Source organism: Osmia lignaria, chromosome 4, assembly GCF_051020975.1.
Source record: "Osmia lignaria lignaria isolate PbOS001 chromosome 4, iyOsmLign1, whole genome shotgun sequence".
NCBI lineage: Eukaryota > Metazoa > Arthropoda > Insecta > Hymenoptera > Megachilidae > Osmia > Osmia lignaria.
In genome coordinates, this window is record NC_135035.1 from 4,928,759 (window position 1) to 4,938,890 (window position 10,132).

At 33.9% G+C, this 10,132-nt stretch overlaps 1 non-coding gene across 1 annotated transcript; it reads left to right on the plus strand.

Moving 5' to 3' along the window:
• Positions 1-6,335: 6,335 nt before the first annotated feature.
• LOC117603609 (5S ribosomal RNA) lies at positions 6,336-6,456 on the plus strand. The gene has a single exon (XR_004581254.1). It is a non-coding gene; the product is annotated as a 5S ribosomal RNA (ribosomal RNA).
• The last annotated feature ends 3,676 nt before the right edge of the window (positions 6,457-10,132 follow it).

A 10,132-nucleotide genomic window follows, 5' to 3' on the forward strand; every position in this document is an offset into this window, starting at 1 on the left:
ATCATAGCACAAGTGGAAATACAGAGCCAGAACATATTAACAACGAACGATGCAATAGGCAAATTCTGTTATCCCAAGGCAAAATGGGATAAATTCCAACAAATTCTGAAATCATGCGACCTGAACATAGAAAAAGACATGAATCTCTCAATAGCACAGACAGGAGAACAAATACTTAATATCCAACAAAAAATAACAGAAGCCATGGATCAGGCAATACCAAAAAACAAACCCTAAAACGCAAGTGATAAGTACACAACCAAGAAAATAAAACAGCTAATCCAGAACAAATTATAGCTCATCTCACAAACAGGTCCTCACGTCAACCATATAATAAGAGCAATAGATAATAAGATCCAAGCTATAAAGAAAACGATACACGCTGAAGTAGATAAAAGAGTTAACAGCTATTGACTCAACAGAATCGGTAAAATAAGCACAAAACAACCGAATAAAATGTTCAATGAGATAAATAAAATCTTCAGAAGAAAAGAAACCACTGAATTACCAGCACTCAAAATACCAGCAAATAAAGAAAACCTACTTCGTCGGACCAATATACAGGGTGTTCCGTAACGTATTTTCACCCTCTGAGATGATAGGTGGGGTGATTCTGAACAACTTTTTCCTTTGCGAAAAAGTGGTTTGAAGTTTCCTTTTTGAATTATTAAGCAAAAACACTGACCAATCCGAGCGCGTATAGCGCGCGGGCTCAGGGACGGCAGCATCGGCTATGAAAGCGGGGCTTGACGTAGGTCGCGAACGAACGGCTCGGCGCCCCATTGGCATAGCACAATAAAAAAATTGAAGTGGTTGAACATTTTTAGTTGTTGTTTATTCTAAACATTCTAAACAACAAATAAAAATGTTTCAAATGAAATAATTAATAAAAATTTTAAAACAATTTCAATGAAATTTACCCATTCGTTCCTAAATTAACTTGCTATGCTGAAAGCAGATAATTCCTACCTGGGTTTATCCTGGGTTATTGTGTCGGTCTTCATCACTCGACGAGGAAACACGTGTGTAGAACAGCTGATTTCATGGTCGGGTTAGTGAACTCGCCTGATTTATTGCACTTAGGTATTGCACTTACGTCGCCCCTTTTGGGGTCGACTTTATCACTAAAACGACCGCACAAAATCGTTTATTGTACTTAGGTAGCACTTTTTCGCAAAGGAAAAAGTTGTTCAGAATCACCCCACCTACCATCATCTCAGAGGGTGAAAATACGTTACGGAATACCCTGTATACATGTGTTTGAGTTATATAAGACATTAAAAATAATACAGTGTTATTAAAAAGACAATAAAGAGCAACAAATTGAAGATAGAGGACAAACATGACCTCAACAGCCACGTGGTGTCGTCAAATCACGACACGCTAAACAAAATACTAGAATGTCATAACAGTATAGCTCTAGATGATAATGATAATGGTACATTCAATTCTGTTACAGCTGTTACATGTAAACGTAAATGGTTAAGTACAGAAGAAATGGTGGAAGCAAAAAGGCTATATCAGAACACCAGTGGAAACGTCCAGTAGGTTTGCTGCATTGAAAGATATGGAATCAGAAAAAACAGGTAGTGGAATTCAACATACCACTAGTGCATCTAGTAATAGAAATAACATAAAAAAGTTTTCCCCATTGATAATGCACAGTAATGCTCAGGATCACAAGAAATTCATATCATTAATTAAAGCCATTGTGAAAGAAAAGTTTCATATTAAATATAGCGAAGGCAGTGTCAGTGTTCATCTCCAGACACTGCTAGATTATGAAAATTTAAAAAGTATATGGAAGGAGAGGGGAATCAATTTCCATACCTATACAAGGAAGGATGAGAAGAAAAGGGTCTACGTGCTAAATGGTTTACATAATGAAGTAACAATAGAAGACATACAAGATGAGCTTAAAGAAGCAGGCATCAACATAATGAATGTAAACAGAATGAGGGGAACAGCAAGACCATTATATATGGTTGCAGTCCCACCTTCAATAAATTTAAAAGCGCTACAAACCAAAATAAAATATTTATGCTATACTAAAGTGACATGGAGTAATTATATAACTAAGCAAAAAATAATGCAATGTCACAGATGCCAAGAGTGGGGACATTCTGCAACAAACTGTTATGCTGAACCAGCCTGTCTGAAATGCGCTGGTAAACACCACACCAAGGACTGCACAAAGCCCAGAATTGAACCAGCCAAATGTGTAAACTGCAAGGACGAATATCCAGCAAATGCGACTACTTGTGTAGCGTATATTTATAGACTCTCTTGGTTAGAAAGCTCAAAAATAAATAAAGAAAGGAAATCAGATACACAAAACAAACATAATAAAGCTAAAATCTGTGAAATGAATGCAAAAAACATGGATCAATTTCCCGAACTCACATCAACAAGGCAGCACAAAGTTTCTACAACACAACATACAACGACTGCAGACATAAGTAATGCATGGTTTAATAAACCAACAAAAACTGTACAGGATCAGAAAAGGCGGGAGACCAACTTTGAAGAAATCACACAGTTAGTACTGTAATAATTGGTGTAACACAAGTCATCTACGACAAATACTAGCTATTTATTAATTATATCAGATACACGTGACTGCGTATGCACATCAAGCTTGGAAGTGATACAACGCTCTCCCAGCCCCTTTTGGCGGGCTGCTTGGCTACCAACATTCACACAAAAATTCTAGTGACTAGTTGACGCAGTGTGACCAACCATCACAGTACAGCTCACAGCAGAAATAAAAAAGTTAAATGAATTCATAAACATACCAAGAATGCTGGAATCAGTTAAACAATTAAATGTACAATTAGCAACATGCAACAATAATATTGAAAAGTTTCAATATTTTGTACAATTTTGTCAAAAAATTGAATAACGATGGACAATCTAAAAGCCTGTACCTGGAATGTTAATGGAATAAGAAACAAAATGGAGGAGTTAATTAACTTCCTATCAACACATAAGATTGATATTAACGAAACAAAGTTAAAAGAATCTGACAAATTAAAAGTCAAAAACTATGTGGCAATAAAAAGATGCAGGCAAAACTCGGCTGGAGGTGTGGCAATGCTTATTAGACAAAGCATACCTCACAAGATTATCACCCCAAATTTGGGAACGTCAATAGAGTATATATAGGAGTTACCCTCGAAAATAATATCACGATTATAGCAGTATACAATAATCCAAGGAATATATTTACAGAGAGAGATATAAACAGACTGATAAGAACAGGAAATAAAGTGCTAATTGTTGGAGATCTAAATGCAAGACACAAGGCATGGAGGTGTCATATTAATAATAAAAATTGACGAGTATTATATAAATACTTGCAAGATAATAACTGTTCTATATTATACACAGATGAACCCACAACAATAGATATTGTAATAAACAAAAATGTACTTTCAGTTTCGCAACTTGCAGCTTTAAATAAGTTAAACTCTGATCATAGATTACCTTCACGATTGGGAACGCATTAAGAAAACTACCACCAAAAACAGTTTACACATACAAACATGCTGACTGGCCAGAGTTTAAAAATGTACTGGATCAAAACATAATAATCAATAACAAAATAGATGCAAATGATGAACTGGAAAAAGCTGTACACGATCTTACAGATAAAATACAGATTGGCATGAAGAAGACCATCAAAAGGAAGAAGATAAATCTAATCAAAGACGAACTACCATCAGCAATAGTGGAATTAATCAAAAGAAGAAACAGGATGCGGAAAATATGGCAAAGATTAAGACTACCACATTTAAAAACGCAATTCAACAATATTGTTGCGACGGTGAGAAGTTTCCGCTCTTTCGATGCATCGACTGCTTCTTGATGTATCGAAAGAGCCATCGACTGCTCCGTCCGAAGCTGTCAACGAATCACGATGTGAAGCTATTCCAAGTTTCGAGCGGAAACACGTCACCGGATGCTTGAGGTCTCTTAGACAACCGCGCGGCTTTTGATAATCAGAATGTTTCGGGAACCCGACCTGTACGGATCTATTGCTTAAGAACTCCTTTGTAATCGAAATATAGACAGTCTAGTTTGCTTCGTCTCTATTTATTTTACGATGGAAAGTGCTAGCTCCACTCCCCGGCGCAACAATATCATACGATTAGTCAGAGAAAGAATAATCAAACATAGAGATCAAATATGGGAAAATAAGCTAGAAACATTAAACCCTAAGGATAACTCACTCTGGAAAATGACGAAAGCATTAAAAAAGACATATAGTCCCATCCCTGTACTTCAGGATAACAATATAACAACAATAACTGATAAGGAAAAAGCTAATCTACTGGCAGCCCAATTTAAGAAAGCCCACTCTATAGATCTGATACAAAACACGTACGAACAGGAACAAATAATGGAAGATGTAACAGACTTCCTATGGGAAAATGAAGAAAGAACCGAAGAATGGAAAAGCCTCATCACATCGCCAGGAGAAGTACGAGAAGTCATAAAGAAATTGCCGTCAATGAAAGCACTTGGTTCTGATCAGATGCAAAACATAGTATTAAAAGCAGTCTTAAAACTTCGTTATTTTCCGCAGCAATGGAAATTAGCGCTTGTGATATCGATTCTAGAACCAGGGAAACCAGAATCTAAACCAGTAAGTTATAGACCCATAAGTTTACTACCCACAATGGCTAAAGTCACGGAAAAAATAATTCTACAAAGGCTACGAAACCATGATAGAAGCATAGTATAATAATAAAACAGCAGTTTGGATTTAGACAAAAACATAATACGGTACAACAACTACTTAGATTAACAAATGACATCATCAAAGGATTTAATTATAATAAAGTAACAACTATGCTTTTCTTGGACATTGAAAAAGCCTTTGATAAAGTATGGATTGATGGATTAATATATAAACTAATACAATACAAGGTTCCGCCCGTTTTGATAAAGTTAATTCATTCTTACATGACAAATAGAAAATTTAAAGTAACAATAAATAAATGGCATACCAAGCACGGTTTTTAACGGTTTTCTCCAATTACAGCAGGTGTCCCACAAGGATCGATATTAGAGCCAATACTTTTTATCATCTTTATTAATGATATACCAACATTTTTAAAAACCAAATTACCTTTATTCGCAGATAATACAGCAATATGTGCACAGTCGTTTCATGCAACAATAGCTGCCAAACAAATTCAGATCCACGTCTCACAATTAGAACAATATTACAAAAAATGGAAAATATCCTTAAATGCGGAAAAAATCGAAGCTATAGTATTCTCCAAAAAATGAACCGGTGATAAAATTTTTACTCCAATAAAAATAAACAACACGACAGTACAAATAAAGTCAAGTGTAAAATATCTAGGAGTAGTATTAGATCCTAGATTAATGTATAGAGAACATATCAAAAGCATAATGATGAAAGGGTACGCAGTTACAAAAAACTTGTACTCACTAATGATAAAAAACTCTAAATTAAGTTGTAGGAATAAAAAACTAATATAATAAAGGTATCATCAGACCAATAATAATGTATGCTGCACCTATATGGAGAACCACTGCAAAATCAAACATTTTAACGCTGCAACGCTTTCAAAACAAATGTCTTAAGTTAATATTAAATAAAGATAGGTATATTAAAATTAAAGACTTACATAGAGGTGCAGAAATAGGTTACCTAGGAGACTATATAAAAGACATTGCTCAAAGATTCGTCGATGCGCAATTAAAGAATAATCCATTATTAGACAATATAATACACGATTACCTTAGCGCAATGAAGGACCAAAGAATTAAGCACAAATATCCCTTCGGTGATTTAGAATTAGAATAACAGAATGCATAGATTTAGAAGATGTCAAGGCTAATTAGGAATTAAACAAACAGGGTCAGCTCACGCGCTGAACTTGCAATAAGTAGGTTTTTGTTTCTGTTTTTTCTACATAAAATGACAATAAGTAGATATAAATCGTATATGAAATTAAATAAACCGCAGTATGAATAAGTTCCATGAAATATATTATGCTAATTATAATATACATAAGACATGTAAATAGGTATAATAAGTAGGTTAATCTTTAAGGATAGAAACTACGAAAGACTGGATACGATAAAGTACAAAGTATAGCATAACATCTATATTTTTGTAAAATTTATCGACAGATTTTCGGAAATACAACTGTATTAACCACATTTTTATTTTACGGAATTGCAGTAGATTATGTAATGGAATACCACGGATATGAACAACCAATTGCTTTCTTAATTATCTTGTATATTTCCTCGGTTTTTAACGGTTTTCTCCAGTAGTAAGCCCTCTGTTTTCAACTAACGGCCATACGACTTAGGACCACTACCGGTTCTCGTCCGATCACCGAAGTCAAGCTAAGTTCGGCGCGGATAGTACTTGGATGGGTGACCGCTTGGGAACTCCGCGTGCTGTTAGTTCTTTTTTTTTCTTGAATAAAAAAAAGTTCTTTTTTTTTCTTGAATAAAAAAAAACTTACAGCCGTATTCGATAAAACTCTCTTTTATTTAATTTTTAATCGATTTCGAAAAAGGAGAAGGTTACTCAATTCGATCAGTATTTTTGTTCTTTATGTTCGCCGATTACTCCAAGACGGATGGGCCAATCGGAACAGAACCTTCTGCATCTTGTAGAGTATGTCTCCCGATTGGTGCTGTTAGAAAAACATTTTCCTTTTTTTCATTGCTAACGACTTTTATTGCAAAAAACGTAATGCTTCATTTATATTTTTCGCAATGATAGTACAAAATCGACACTACTATGCGTGAAAATTCGTATGTAGATCAAATCGCTCACGTGGCAATATAATGAGAGTCTACTGTAATTTCTCATTGGTATTTCTTTCATATCAGTATCGGTGATGGATTTCAAATTATCAAGCTAGATATACATAATTACACGGTAAATGTGTAACTGTAATTTGAATATTACATAGAATTAAGCTTAATAACGAGAGTATTACTGTATTTTTTATTTTTTATAGATTGTAATTTCAAATCCATAATAATGTGTATAATCATGTATGATAACAAGATATCATTATCGTCGTTAATAACCTCATTATAAATGCAATCTAATATTTAAGAATATTAAATTCAATTGCTTGAAACGTAAATAATCTTAACTACATTAATTATACTGTATATCAAATGTAGCATCAACAGCAAAGATAACAACCTTTAGTGGCAATACATAGTAAAGAAGTAATTTTCCTTTAATTCTTATATCATTGTTCAATTGAAATCTAACCATTTCTCATTGCAACTATAGTATACGGAAAAAACTTATTTTATTTACCCTCGGATATTTAAGTGGATATTGTAATGTATATTTGCGATCTAACCAGGCTTCCCCAAGAAATAGCGATGTCCCGGATTCTAGGCATTCCCGAGGAGAATGACGATCTATGGAAGAGGGTCCCATATATATATGTATAGAAGTTTAGGATGTGACGTGTAATGTCAATGATCTTCCTGACCGTGGCCGAAGAAAAAGTCCTGTGCGCATTCTGTGCAGATTGGAAATGTCCTAACCGCTTGATTGGAGGTGCAACGGTGTGGATGCGTAATCCCTCACGCTTGCGAAGCGGATTGCGGCTAAAGGGAAGCGTCATTGCGGCTACTGTCGGTATTCCTGGGATATCTCCAAAGGATGAAAGGGTACCGACGGCCCACGTCAGGGGAGAGGTTTTAGTGGGTAGTGTATCACCCCTTCTGGATGGTATAAGTCCCACACTTAGCCGAATAGTGCGACAGGGGGAGCACCCCGCGCGTACATAAACGTATTTCCTCTTCCATAAACAAAAAAAAAAGCAATGTCAATGATCGTGACAAACAATAATAAATAATAACATTTATTATTAACTTTAATAACAAGATTTTAACTGATGGCGTGCGATATACGAGGTGCTCGTAGCGACTGTTCGGAACGTTCTGCCGTTTTTCCGTGAGCGTAAAAAGGTCTTCCCAGGGAAAAATGAGGAAGAGGGAAAAATAACCTTCTAGCTTCAAGGACTAAGAAAACGTCCCTTCATTAATCTTTGCCGTTAGTCGTCCTTCCATCCGAACCGAGTTTCTGACAATCGTCAATTTTATTGCCCGCCCTCAAGTTCGATCGCACATAATATGTAACCTCTAGAAAAATGTAAAATCCCGGAAAACCTCCCCGGACAACGCGATAATCCGCCACAGAAGTCTGGCCATATCACTTGCATGTAAACGTTTACATGGGAAAATTTGAATTAATATTTATTCATAATTCATATTTCTCAATTGTACACTAAATTTTATAATGTTTAACGATTAAATATTATATTACTGTTTTTCTAAATTACTTTGATAATAATGCCATCGAAATTAAGATTTTGAGAATTTCTTAGGATTTTCTTTAGAGAAATTTGATTTGATTACTGGTGTACAATTATTATTATTGTATGGGTAATAATTTTTGGCAGAAACAACGATAACGAAAGGGTTAATTTGATAATAAATCAATTAAAATTTCATTATTAATTATACTTAGCTGTAACAATTTTTGAAAAACATACTTAATATTTTTTTAATGATCTATTAAAATTCTTATTAGACACTTTCTTTAAAATAAAATGAAACTAAGAAGTAGGTCATTTTATATTTATTCGTCAGAAAAGAGCCTTTTGTTTCAAATTTCCATTTAAAGTGGTACATTTCATTTAATTAATAAATACTTTTAGGATATTAAATTATATAATATTTAAGAAAGTGAGGAAATTTTTTCACAATGTATGGAGAAGAAATGTATCATTACTTAACGTGACACGAATATCAGTAAGAAATGCCTGGAAGATTGAACACGTTATCGGGAGTTCATTTCATCGCTTTAAAACGATTGCGTTTGCACGTAAGTTGATTTGATTTTTTCCTAGGTTAATCTTAAAAGCTAAATTAATCACTTAAGAAGGTGAGTGGAATTGAAACGAAATTCCATAAATAACATAGACCATTTATTTTGTTTAACATTTTGCGTAAAACACATTTGAACTTCCGAATGATTTTAATTTTTACAACAATATTTAATTTGAGAGTTAATGAAATGCCGTTTAATTATTATTTCAATATATTTATTTATTAATTATTATAAAGAATTCTTTAAATTAACGGTACATTGTATTCCATTAAAAAACTCAATAGTTTATATCTATTAAAAAAAAATATATGACACCTAATATCTAATTGCAAAATTATTTATCTACTGGATAGTATTTTACAATCACGTATTCATTTCCATGACAATTTCATAAGTTAATACAGTATAAGTTGGATAAGCACCCGGTGAGATCCACTGGATAAATGTCCGGTAACCATCCCCAGCACTTGAGGTACAGCAAAGCTCGGCGAGCGAATAATGTAGCCTGATAAAAGCTCAAATATTGATGAGACAATTCCAATGTAACCATGTAATTTTTTTTTTTTCACATGAAACTTTTACTGATGTATTTGTGAGATTTTTCTTATTGAAACAAGACCAAACACGATATAATTTGAATTATATTTACTTATTTTATGTACTAGGGAACATTCCCTGTTGGAGAAGTCGTGGCCTACAGATGGAAAACACTTTGAAGTAATAAAAGATTTATTAGAATGTTTAATGATAATATGTAAAATGCAATTACTGCATATTAGGAACATTCTCGGAGCTACTGAACTCTACACAAAAAGTCACGTGTGTGAAGTTAGTCCCGCACTTTTCGAATTTGGAATTTTTCTTTTTTGTACCGTATTGTGCTATGTTTATGCTAAATTTTGCCGCAAACGAGAGATCAATAACGTCAATAACAATTTAGAAAATAAATAAAAACAAAATTATACTAGTCCCGCACTTTTGCCGAAACAAACTTTTTTTTTTTTAAATAATTTATGATAACTTGTGTTACGTTGGGCCGTCGATAGAAACTCGATATCTCTATTCATTTTGAGGATAAAATATGTTGAATTTTTAGGAATACAAAATTTAATATTCGTATAACTTACGAACAGCGACAGATAATCGAATTCTGCAAGTTGTGCTGAATTGTGCTACTTACAATCTGCGAGATACATGCGTTAAAAGTTGATA